Genomic DNA, 11,038 nt, shown 5'->3' with positions numbered 1-11,038 from the left:
GCAGCATGCCAGGCCTCCCTGTCCTTCACCATCTCCCAGGTTTACCCAACTTCATGTTCATCGCATTGGTGATGCCATCTAGTCATCTCATCTTCTGATGCCCTCTTCTCCTTCCGCCCTCAATCTTTCCCAGCATCAGGGACTTTTCCAATGGGTCATCTGTTCGCATCAGATGACCAAAATACTGGAGCTTCAGCACAAAAGCTTTTCTACTACATTTGATTTAAAGGCTTGAGAAAGAACATTAAAAAAAAAAAGATGGAGAAATTGGAAAACATAAACTAAATAAAATAGAAGCCCTGAATGTGAAACAGAAAAAGCGAAAAAAACCTAGATAAAAGTGAAAAATCATCATATAGTCCAGTTGTTTTTAAACATGGCTGTTCATTAGAAACATATCTGGAGCTCTAAAGAGAAAAAGCGATACCTGGGCATTTGTATTTTTCAAAATATTCCAAGGTAATTCTGAAATGCATCTGGATTTTAACAATGATTACAGGTTTTTCTATTAAATGGTAGTTTTGGTGATACAGAGTTTCATTATTTTTCTGTTGACCAATCATGATAAAATGGTATTAAGTAACTGTTACATAATCACAATAGTAAAAGATGTTTATCAGTTTTCACAATCAATAGGAAGACAAAAATTAAAGATAATTATAATTGCAAGCCATAATGGGAACATGATTAACCTAACAATATAAAATAATTACATACAATTTGGTGGGGCCAAGCAGAGTGATGTGGCAAGTGGAAGTGCATACATGCACGTGTTCTCATCCACCCAGCCAGTCTTTGTCTTTGGGTTGGTGCATTTGATCCTATTACCATTTTCTTAATTGTTCTGAGTTTATTTTCTGTAGGTCGTTTCCTTCTGTGGGCTTCCCTGGCGGTTTAGATGGTAAAGAATCTGCCCACAATGCAGAAGACCTGGGTTAGATCCCTTCATCGGGAAGATCCCCTGGAGAAGGGAATGGCAATCCACTCCAGTATTCTTGCTTGGAGAATTCCATGGACAGAAGAGCCTGATGGGCTACACTCCATGGGGTCGCAAAGAGTTGGACATGACTGAGCAACTAACACACACTTTCCTTCTCTTGTGTTTCCTGCCTAGAGAGGTTCCTTTAGCATTTATTGTAAAGCTGGTTTGGTGGTGCTGAATTCTCTTAACTTTTGCTTGTCTGTAAAGTTTTTGATTTCTCCATAAAATCTGAAGGAGAGTCTTGCTGGGTAGAGTATTCTTGATTGTAGGTTCTTTCCTTTCATCACTTTAAATATATTGTGTCATTCCCTTCTGGCTTGTAGAGTTTCTGTTGAGAAATCAGCTGATAGATAGCCTGATGGGAATTCCCTTGTATGCTATTTGTCATTTTTCCCTTGTTGCTTTTAATGTTTTATCTTTGTCATTAATTGTCAGTTTGATTTCTACGTGTCTTGGTGTGTTCCTCCTTGGGTTTATCCTGCCTGGGACTCTCTGTTTCCTGGACTGGTTGACTATTTCCATTCCCATGTTAGGGAAGTTTTCAGCTATTGTCTCTTCAAATATTTTCTCAGGTCCTTTCTCTTTCTCCTCTCCTTCTGGGACCCCTATAATGCGAATATTGGTGCATTGAATGTTGTCCCAGAGGTCTCTTAAGTTGTCTTCATTTCTTTTCATTCTCTTTTCTATATGCTGTTCTGCAGAAGTGATTTCCATCATTCTGTCCTCCAGGTCATTTATCCATTCTTCTGCCTCAATTATTCTGCTATTGATTCCTTCTAGTGTATTATTCATCTCTGCTTGTTTGTTCTGTAGTTCTTCTAGGTCTTTGACAAACATTTCTTGCATCTTCTCCATTGTTTTCCCAAGATCCTGAATCATCTTCACTATCATTATTCTGAATTCTTTTTCTGGAAGATTATCTATCTCCATTTCATTTAGTTGTTTTTCTGGGGTTTTACCTTGTCCCTTCATTGGGGACATAACTTTCTGCTTTTTCATCCTGATTAAGTTTCCATAATGCAGTTTTTATTTTAGTTGCTGTGGAACTGTGGTTCTTCTTGCATATTCTGTCTGCCCTCTGTTGGAAGAGGCTAAGAAGCTTGTATAAGCTTCCTGATGCAAGGAACTGGCAGTAGAAAAAACTGAGTCTTGCTCTGGTGGGCAAGGCCCTGCTCATTAAAGCTTTAATCCAATTATCTGCTGATGGCTGGGGTTGCACTCCCTCCCTGGTATTTGTTTGGCCTGAGGGAACCCAGCCCTGGGGTCTACAGGCTCTCTGGTAGGGTTAATGGTGACCTCCAAGAGGGCTTATGCCATGGAGGACTTTCCGGGTCTGCTGCTGCCAGTGCCCTCATCCCTGTGGTGGGCCTCTCCACAGGGTGACCCTCCAACACTAGCAGGTAGCTTTGGTTCAGTTTCCTGTGCGGTCACTGTTCCTTTCCTCTGGGTCTTGGTACACGCAAGATTTTATTTGTGCCCACCAAGACTGGAGTCTCTGTTTCCCCCAGTCCTGTGGAAGTCCTATAATCAAACTCCTTTGGCCTTCAAGATCCGATTCCCCAAGGATTCCTAGTCCCTTTGTTGCATCCCCAGGCTGGGAAGCCTGATGTGGGGTTCAGAACCTTCACCACAGTGGGAGAACTTCTTTGGTATTGTTCTCCAGTTTATGAGTCACCCACCTGGCAGATATGGGATTTGCATTTATCATGCCCCTCCTATGTTATTGCTGCAGTTTCTTCTTTGTCTTTGGATGTGGGATATCTTTCTTTGGTGGGTTCCAGCATCCTCCTGTCGATGGTTGTTCAACAGTTAGTTGCAATTTTGGTGCTCTCACAGAAGGAAATGAGCGCATGTCCTTCTACTCCATCATCTTGAACCAGAAGCCACCAATAACTTCTCTTAAGCTATTTGCTTTATATTCTATACCTTGCATTTGAAGCAGCCTTGAATATTACAGATGCTGAAAATGCAGAACCATTAAAGACATATTTGTAAATTTCATAATTTTACTTGGATCTAATTTGTGGGAGTTTTACTTAAGGGGCCCTTCCCTTCAAAAGATTATTTGTCTTTAAGAAAATTAAGTCACAATTTTCTTTAAGGAGACATTAAGGAGGAAATGTATACCTAATGTCCAAACACAAGAAAAACATAAATGAAAAGACTGCAAAAGGATATAAAAGATTTTAAAAATGACAAGAGATCGTAAAAATAAGCTAGGGTGGGGTAAATTAAAGACATACTATCAAAGGATGATATAACCTACTGAATATCACTGTTGATGGTCAAAGACCTTCCACCAGAAAAAGAACTTTTCTGCTTTGGGGATGCCTTTACATTTGTGTGTCACTTTCACATATATGACTTCCCTGGTGGCTCAGAGGTTAAAGCGTCTGCCCCCAATGTGGGAGACCTGGGTTCGATCCCTGGGTCAGGGAAGATCCCCTGGAGAAGGAAATGCAAACCACTCCAGTATTCTTGCCTAGAGAATCCCATGGACGGAGGAGCCTGGTAGGCTACAGTCCACGGGGTCGCAAAGAGTCGGACACGACTGAGCGACTTCCCTTTCCCTTTCCCTTTTCACATATATTGTCATGCTTAATCTTCATGATGACTCAGTAAGGTAGTCAATACTGGTATATGGTTTCCACCTTATAGTTAAGGAAACTAAGATTCAGAAAGATTAAGTAACTTGCCCAAGGTCACAAAGCTGGTAGTGGCCAAATAAGGATTAGAACTCAGCTTTTCTGGGTGCTGGTTCATGGCAGTGGAAAAACATGAGCTTTAAAACAGCTGGATCTCAGTTCAAATTCCAGTCCTACCATTAACTACCTGTCTGACTATGGACTACATTAATAATGTTCGAAACTTCTTGTTCTAAATGGGCTAACAATGCCCTCCTCATTGGACTGTTGGAGGAACGAATACGATGATATTTGTTATGTCCGTGATATAGAAGGTGTTGGAAAGAGTTATTCCTTTTGATGTCTTTCAAAGGAGGTGAGATCACCATAGTTGCCTGGGGAAAGGACCCCAGAGAGTTGTTAAATGTTTGGGGCAGATTATGGGGGCAAAATCTTTCTAGGAATGGTAAGGGGGTGGTCCCAGCATCTGTGGAGAGGGTGGGAGACAGAGAGGAACAGATGAGGGATGAGGTAGGCAAGTCCTCAGAAGGGGAGGCAAGGCCCTATGGTATGTGCCCTCTTTTGCATCCTGCAGCTCTTGAACACCAGGTCAGAACTTAGGGCACCTGCCTCCTCATATTTGTTATGAACACGTGATTCCAGTTCCTGGACTGGTTTGGGTAATAAGTTTAGCTTCAGAAGTCTCATAAAGTCCACTCCTGGAAGCAACCTAAATGTCCATCAACAGATGAATGTATAAAGAAGATGTGGTACATATATACAATGGAATATTACTCAGCCATTAAAAAGAATGAAATAATGTCATTTGCCACAACATGGATGGACATAGAGATGATCATACTAAGTGAAGTCAAACAAAGACAAATATATGATATCACCTATATGTGGAATCTAAAAAGATTATGCAAATGAACCTATTTACAAAACAGAAACTCTCACAGACAAGAGAACGAACTTATGGTTACCAAAGGAGAAGAGGTGGGGGGAGGGATAAATTAGGAGTTAGAGACTAGCACATACCCACTACTATATATGAAATAGATAATCAACAAGGATCCACTGTAGAGCACAGGGAACTCTACTCAATATTCAGTAATAAGCTATATGGGGAAATAATCTGAAAGAGAATGGCTGTATGTATATGTATAACTGAATCACTTTGCTGTACAACTGAAACTAACTCAGCATTGTAAATCAACTGCACTCCAAAATAAAATGAAAATTAAAATTTTTAAAAAGTCTGCTCCTAGATATCTGAGCAAACAGAAAATCATCCTCTGAAATGAGCAAGCTTCAAACTATGAGACGCATATACATCTGAGAACCCAGTTCATAACTATATTAGAATCAGTGAATGTTCTCATGTTCCTTGCCTTGGCTGAGGCTTAGACTCACTTCTGATCCTACCAAATGGTCTTCCCTCAGCATAGTGCTACTATAGGAATGCACAGGTAGGGATCTTCTCCCAGCTTTCTCTTTAATTTGCCATGTGACCTCAAATCACTTTCTCTCCCTGGGTATTGGTATCTTCAGTCAAAAGATGAAGGGGCTGAATTTTTAGGTGGATTTTCAATTACTTGATACTGAAAAACATCCTGAGAAATAAACAAAGGTATTTGGGTTCCTGTGTCAGAAAAGCAGCACTTGGAGGGCTATCTAATACCATGAGACCTAGTGCAGTGCCTTGCATATACTTGAAGCTCAGTATGTGCTTGTTACATAAAAAGTGTTCTTGATTTGTATTTGTAATTTAAACATAAAAAAAAAAATAAAGCACTTTTCTTCTCCTCTTAAAAAAGAGATGAAAAGACTGAACTAGATGCCCCTCTCAAGTTGTCCTCTATCCAGAACTTATATTTAGGTTTCATTAGTCCTGCCTCTTCAATGACCCCCCCCCCTTTCAGCCCTGTCCACTGTCTTCTGCCCCTTAGGGGGAGGCACAGGGTCATATGTGTGCTGCCACAAGCACATCTTGGGTGCTGTGATCCTGCTGCTTCTTGCTGGTCATCTCCACTGACCCAAGGGCAGGCAGGGTGACCAGAATTCCATACAAGGTTCTGGATGTTGGTTTTCAGGGGTCTGCCTGTGCTGGAGATGATTTGATTTCATGTAGATCACATTTTTGTCATCTGCAAAGGGGAAGGACTGACTGACCTTGCCAGGGGCAGAGATAGCTGGCTGGCTCAGAAGTCCTCTTTAAGCCCAGCCTGGCCTTTTGTTGTTGCTTAGTCACTAAGTCATGTCTGACTATTTGCCATCCCATGGACTGCAGCACACCAGGCTTCCCTGTCCTTCACTGTTTCCTGGAGTTTGCTCAGATTTATGTCCATTGAGTCCATCATGCTATGTAACCATCTCATCCTCTGCTTTCAATCTTTCCCAGCATCAGGGTCTTTTCTATTGAGTCAGCTCTTCACATCAGATGGCCAAAGTGTTGGAGCTTCAGCTCCAGCATCAGTCCTTCTAATGAATATTCAGGGTTGATTTCCTTTAGGACTGACTGGTTTGATCTCCTTGCAGTCCAAGGGATTCTCAGGAGTCTTCTCCAGCAGCACAATACAAAAGCATCAATTCTTTGATGCTCAGCCTTCTTTATGGTCCAACTCTCACATCCATACATGACTACTGGAAAAACCATAGCTTTGACTATATAGATCTTTGTCGGCAAAGTGATGTCTTTGCTGTGAGTATGCTGTTTAGATTTGTCATGACTTCTCTTCCAAGGAGCAAGTGTTTTTTAATTTCATGGCTGTGGTCACCATCGACAGTGATTTTGGACCTCAAGAATATAAAATTTGTCACTGCTTCCACTTCTTCCCCTTCTATTTGCCATGAAGTGATGGGACCATATGCCATGATCTTAATTTTGTGAATGTTGAGTTTTAAGCCAGCTTTTTCACTCTTCTCTTTCACCCTCATCAAGAGGCTGTTTAGTTCCTCTCCACTTTCTGCCATTAGAGTGGTATCATCTGAACATCTGAGGTTGTTGATATTTCTCCTGGACTTTGGGAATCCCCCCCCAAAATAGGCATATGTCCTCTTGCCCCAGAAACTAGCCTGAAGGGGACCTACCTCTAGGGACTGCTGGAGAGGGATCATGGGTCCCCATATTAGACCTTTACTGTCCCTTAGAACATTTACCAGCTTATGGGGAAGATAGAGTGGTTAAAAGACAAAGGAGGCTGGAATTCCAGCGGTGCAGCTGGCCTGGCTACATGACAGGAGGATTAAAGAGGATTTTCCTGCTCTGGGCCAACCCTCCCTGGGCAATTCAATGCAGTTCCACAAGGACCTCTAGCGGCTGTCTAGTCAAATTACAGTTTCCCTAGCTCTTCCACAGCTGGCTGCCTGGGCTGACCTCTGAGCAGGTTTAACCCTGCTCCTCCATGGCACACACCTAGCACATGATGAGAAAGGGTTTCCCCCAAGGCCCAGTGAAGACCAGTGACTGATACAGGACAGGGGAGATGTTCCTGCAGTGTTATTACCGAGAAAACGGCTGGTTCTTTGCTCCTCTACAGCCTGACCAGTGTATCCATGTCATGAGGGGCTGTGGGCTATCCCACATCGTGATGGAGACTAAATAACGCTAATAGCCACCCCTCCCATCCTAGGTATCATGCCCAACTAACTACCAAGGGGACCCTCTCGCAGAGCATTTGCATAGGGCACCAGCAAAGTGTTTGAGCTGGGATTTGAAGGCTTCAGAGCTCACACTCTCTCCTGTACGCTGCTGGCCCCGAAAGATGTCCGCATACCACCTGTGAAAACCTGGGGTTTTCTTACAAAGAAAAAGAATTCCTTGCCAATGATTTTTTTACTACACGTCTTTAATACAAATGGCAAGACATTTCTTCAAAAAACCCAGACGTCACCAGCAAATGAAGGGTCATTGGATTCTTGGGGAAAGAGCTAGATTTAAGGACAGGGCCTGACAGGCAACTGTGTGAACTCCCCCAACCTGACTATCTGGGAACTCCAACCTTCTCCCCAAAGTAAGAAAAATAATGTGTGTTCCACCTACTTCTTGGGCTTGTTGCAAGGATTAGATAAAAATACTGTGAATGAACCTATTTTATAAAATTAAGTCCTATGACAATCATAACATTTATTTTTGAGAAAACTCAACCTTTAGTTACCAACTGATATTCGAATAAAGGAAAGAAAAGTAACGAGTGTTTATTGATTTTGGCTCAGTAGGTAAAGAATCTGCCTGCAATGCAGGAGACACAGGAGACTCGGATTCAATCCCTGGGTCGGAAATATCCCCTGGATGAGGCAACGGCAACCCACTCCAGTATTCTTGCCTGAAAAATCATGCGGACAGTGTAGCCTGGTGAGTTAAAACCCAAAGGTCACAAAGAGTGACACACAGGTAGTGTTACCATTACCTGGGGGCTTCCCAGATGGTTCAGTGGTTAAGAATCCGCCTGCCAATGCAGGAAATGCAGGTTCAATCACTGAGTTGAGAAGATCCCCTGAAGGAGGAAATGGCAACCCACTCAAGCATTCTTGCCTGGAAAATCCCAAAGGAGCTTGGACAGAGGAACTTGTCGGGGTACAGTCCATAGGGTCACAAAGAGTCGGACACGACTGAGCGACTAAACACACACACACCCCTCACTACATAAGAGCTGCCGATTAAAATCACACAGTACTATTTTTACTTATAAATTCAATGTAGAGTGAACACTTTCATAGACTGTTTGCAGGACTGTTCATTGACACAAAGTCTTAAGGGCAGTGTGTAATAGATCCCAGCTTTTGGCTTGGGAATTTCACTTCTGGGAATCTCTCCAAGGAAACAGAGATGTAGAAAATACTTCATGCATAAAGATTTCTCTCTTATAACAAGGAAAAATTGGAAGTAATTTAAATGGTCAAATTCTGGAGAAAGTGGTAAAGCCCTTAACTTTGGCCTATCCAGTCTCCCTTCAGTTAACATAGCTTCTTTTTTTCCTTTCAGGAGCTCCACTTCAAAATTTGTCTGATCCATGTGGTTCTGACCAGGGCTGAGCTGAACTGTTAACTGCAGGGAAAGACACAGGATGGAGACCTGGCCAATGAACGCATTCCCAGACACAGAGATTATCCAGGAATGGCTCCCATGGCTGGGAAAGAGGCATCCTTTTTGCCCTGAGATTGCTGATTTCAGTTAAAACCAGCACAGTGGAAAGAGGAGTCAGGAGATGAAGAGTTGGTTCTGAAGGAATATTTTAAGATCAATGAACTCTTCTTTTTGCTTAAACTACTTTGACTCAGGTTTCTGTCACTAGCAACAGAGTGCTAACACAGATTATTATTTGGTAGCTGAAAGAGATCAATCTGATGAAATATTTGCAGCCATTCTAAATCATCTTTATGAATGGTTTCTAGTAACATAAGCTTATGATAAAGTGAAGGAAGCATGATACACAATCAACAGATAACATGATCTTTATAGTTAAACATTTCCTGGGAGCAAAGATGTTCCTTCTAAGAAAACACATCAGAATACTAGCAGTCATGCTGGCTGGTGAGATTATTAATTTTTAAACTTTTATTTTGTGTATTTTGTGTACAAAGATACATGCGTGCAAGCTAAGTTGCTTTGGTCATGCCCGATTCTTTGTGACCCCATGGACTGTAACCAACCAGGCTCCTCTGCCCATGGAATTCTCTAGGCAAGAATACCGGAGTGGGTAGCCACTCCCTTCTCCAGGGGATCGTCCCGACCCAAGGATCAAACTGGGGTCTCCTGCATTGCAGGCAGATTCTTTATCATCTGAGTCACCAGGGAAGCCCCTACAAAGATATATATCTTACGATAAGTAGTAAGGAAAAATTAAGAAAAAGATACAATTTTACTGGTTAATTTATACCTTCCTTAATTTCCAAAAGGACCTAAGTTACCACTGTCTTCTCAGATGAAAATATAGAGAGCACCTCTTTTTGAAGTGACAGTTTGGAATTTCCCTTACAATATTGACCTACCAGTTTTGCACCAAGTAGAACTTTTTTTTTTTCCAGTTCTAAATCTGAAAACATGCCCCACTACAGGAAAGTAGAGTCTCCTCTTCAACAATTTTGTGATCTTCAGTCTATTACTAAGAAGGAAAATGTGACATGAACAACCTCCAGTCAGAATATGTATGCATTGATCTCATGGAGCTGAACCTCAAGTCATGAAGGTCTCCACTCCACCTGATACTAGAAAATCTAAAGCTGGATTAAAAGACAGAATCAACCATGCCTATTGGCCACAGTCTAGTAAAGATAAATGGCCTTGACCAGCTAAGCTCAAATCCAAGGCCAAGACAACATCCACCACGCGCAGCCCCCTGGGCTTAGAAGCTCAGGGTTCTTAAACCACTCCCTCTCCCTACTTCTGATTTCCTCTTCTCTTGATCAGGGCCTGCCTTGCTTTCTGGGCCAAAGCTAGTCTGAGTCCAAAACACTCATCCCCTCTCTCTTTCAGATCAGGGTTCTGTCCTGTTCTGCAGCAGGTAATGAAGCACATGACAGGGAGGGATAAGTCCACGACAGTTTGTCAGCAGCAGCACAAACCAGGCCTCAGCTCCTCTTCTTTGCTCTGCTAGGCTGCTTTTACTCCAGGATCATCTTATCCAGGTCATCCATTCCATCCTAGCCCATGGTGTACTTGATCAGCTCTGCTGTATCACAGTCCCCTCTTATCCACGGTTTTGCTTTCCGCAGTTTGTTACCAGTGGCCAACATCAGTCCAAAAATATTAAATGAAAAATTCCAGCAATAAACAATTTGTACATTTTGTGTGTGCTGTTTTGAGTAGCATGATGAAATCTCACACCATGAATCATCCCTTTGCCCAGCAAATTGACACTGTATGTACCTGTCACTTAGTAGTACTAGTCTTGATATCACGGTGCATGTGTCCAAGTTACCCTTATTTTACTTAATAATGGTCCCAAATATAAGGGTAATGTTGGCATTTCGTGTAGTCTCTCAGTTCAGTTCAGTCGCTCAGTCATGTCCGACTCTTTGCAACCTCATGCTTTATAAATTAAACTTTATTGCTTCCCTGGTGGCTCAGATGGTAAAGCGTCTGCCTGCAAAGCGGGAGACCCGGGTTCGATCCCTGGGTTGGGAAGATCCCCTGGAGAAGGAAATGGCAACCCACTCCAGTATTCTTGCCTGGAGAATCCCATGGACAGAGGACCCTGGTAGCCTACAGTCCATGGGGTCGCAAAGAGCTGGACACGACTGAGCGACTTCACTTTCACTTTCACATATAGGTTTGGTACTATCCTGGGTTTCAGGCATCTGCAAGGGCTGGGGACAGTCTTGGAAAAGATCCCTATGTATAAGCAGGAGATCATTGTTGTTTGGTCGCTAAGTCATGTCCAACTTTTGCGACCCCATGGACTGTATAGTCTGCCAGGCTCTTCTGTCC

At 42.5% G+C, this 11,038-nt stretch overlaps 1 non-coding gene across 1 annotated transcript; it reads left to right on the top strand.

The window, feature by feature from the left end:
• Nucleotides 1-10,663: 10,663 nt before the first annotated feature.
• On the top strand, nucleotides 10,664-10,735 carry TRNAC-GCA (transfer RNA cysteine (anticodon GCA)). Its single transcript has one exon. It is a non-coding gene; the product is annotated as a tRNA-Cys (tRNA).
• Nucleotides 10,736-11,038: the final 303 nt, after the last annotated feature.

The sequence above is a fragment of the Giraffa tippelskirchi genome, chromosome 5 (genome assembly GCF_054371585.1).
Source record: "Giraffa tippelskirchi isolate mGirTip1 chromosome 5, T2T-mGirTip1v1.2.pri, whole genome shotgun sequence".
NCBI lineage: Eukaryota > Metazoa > Chordata > Mammalia > Artiodactyla > Giraffidae > Giraffa > Giraffa tippelskirchi.
Note: the sequence above shows the minus strand (reverse complement) of the source record. Positions and strands in the feature narration are given on the sequence as shown.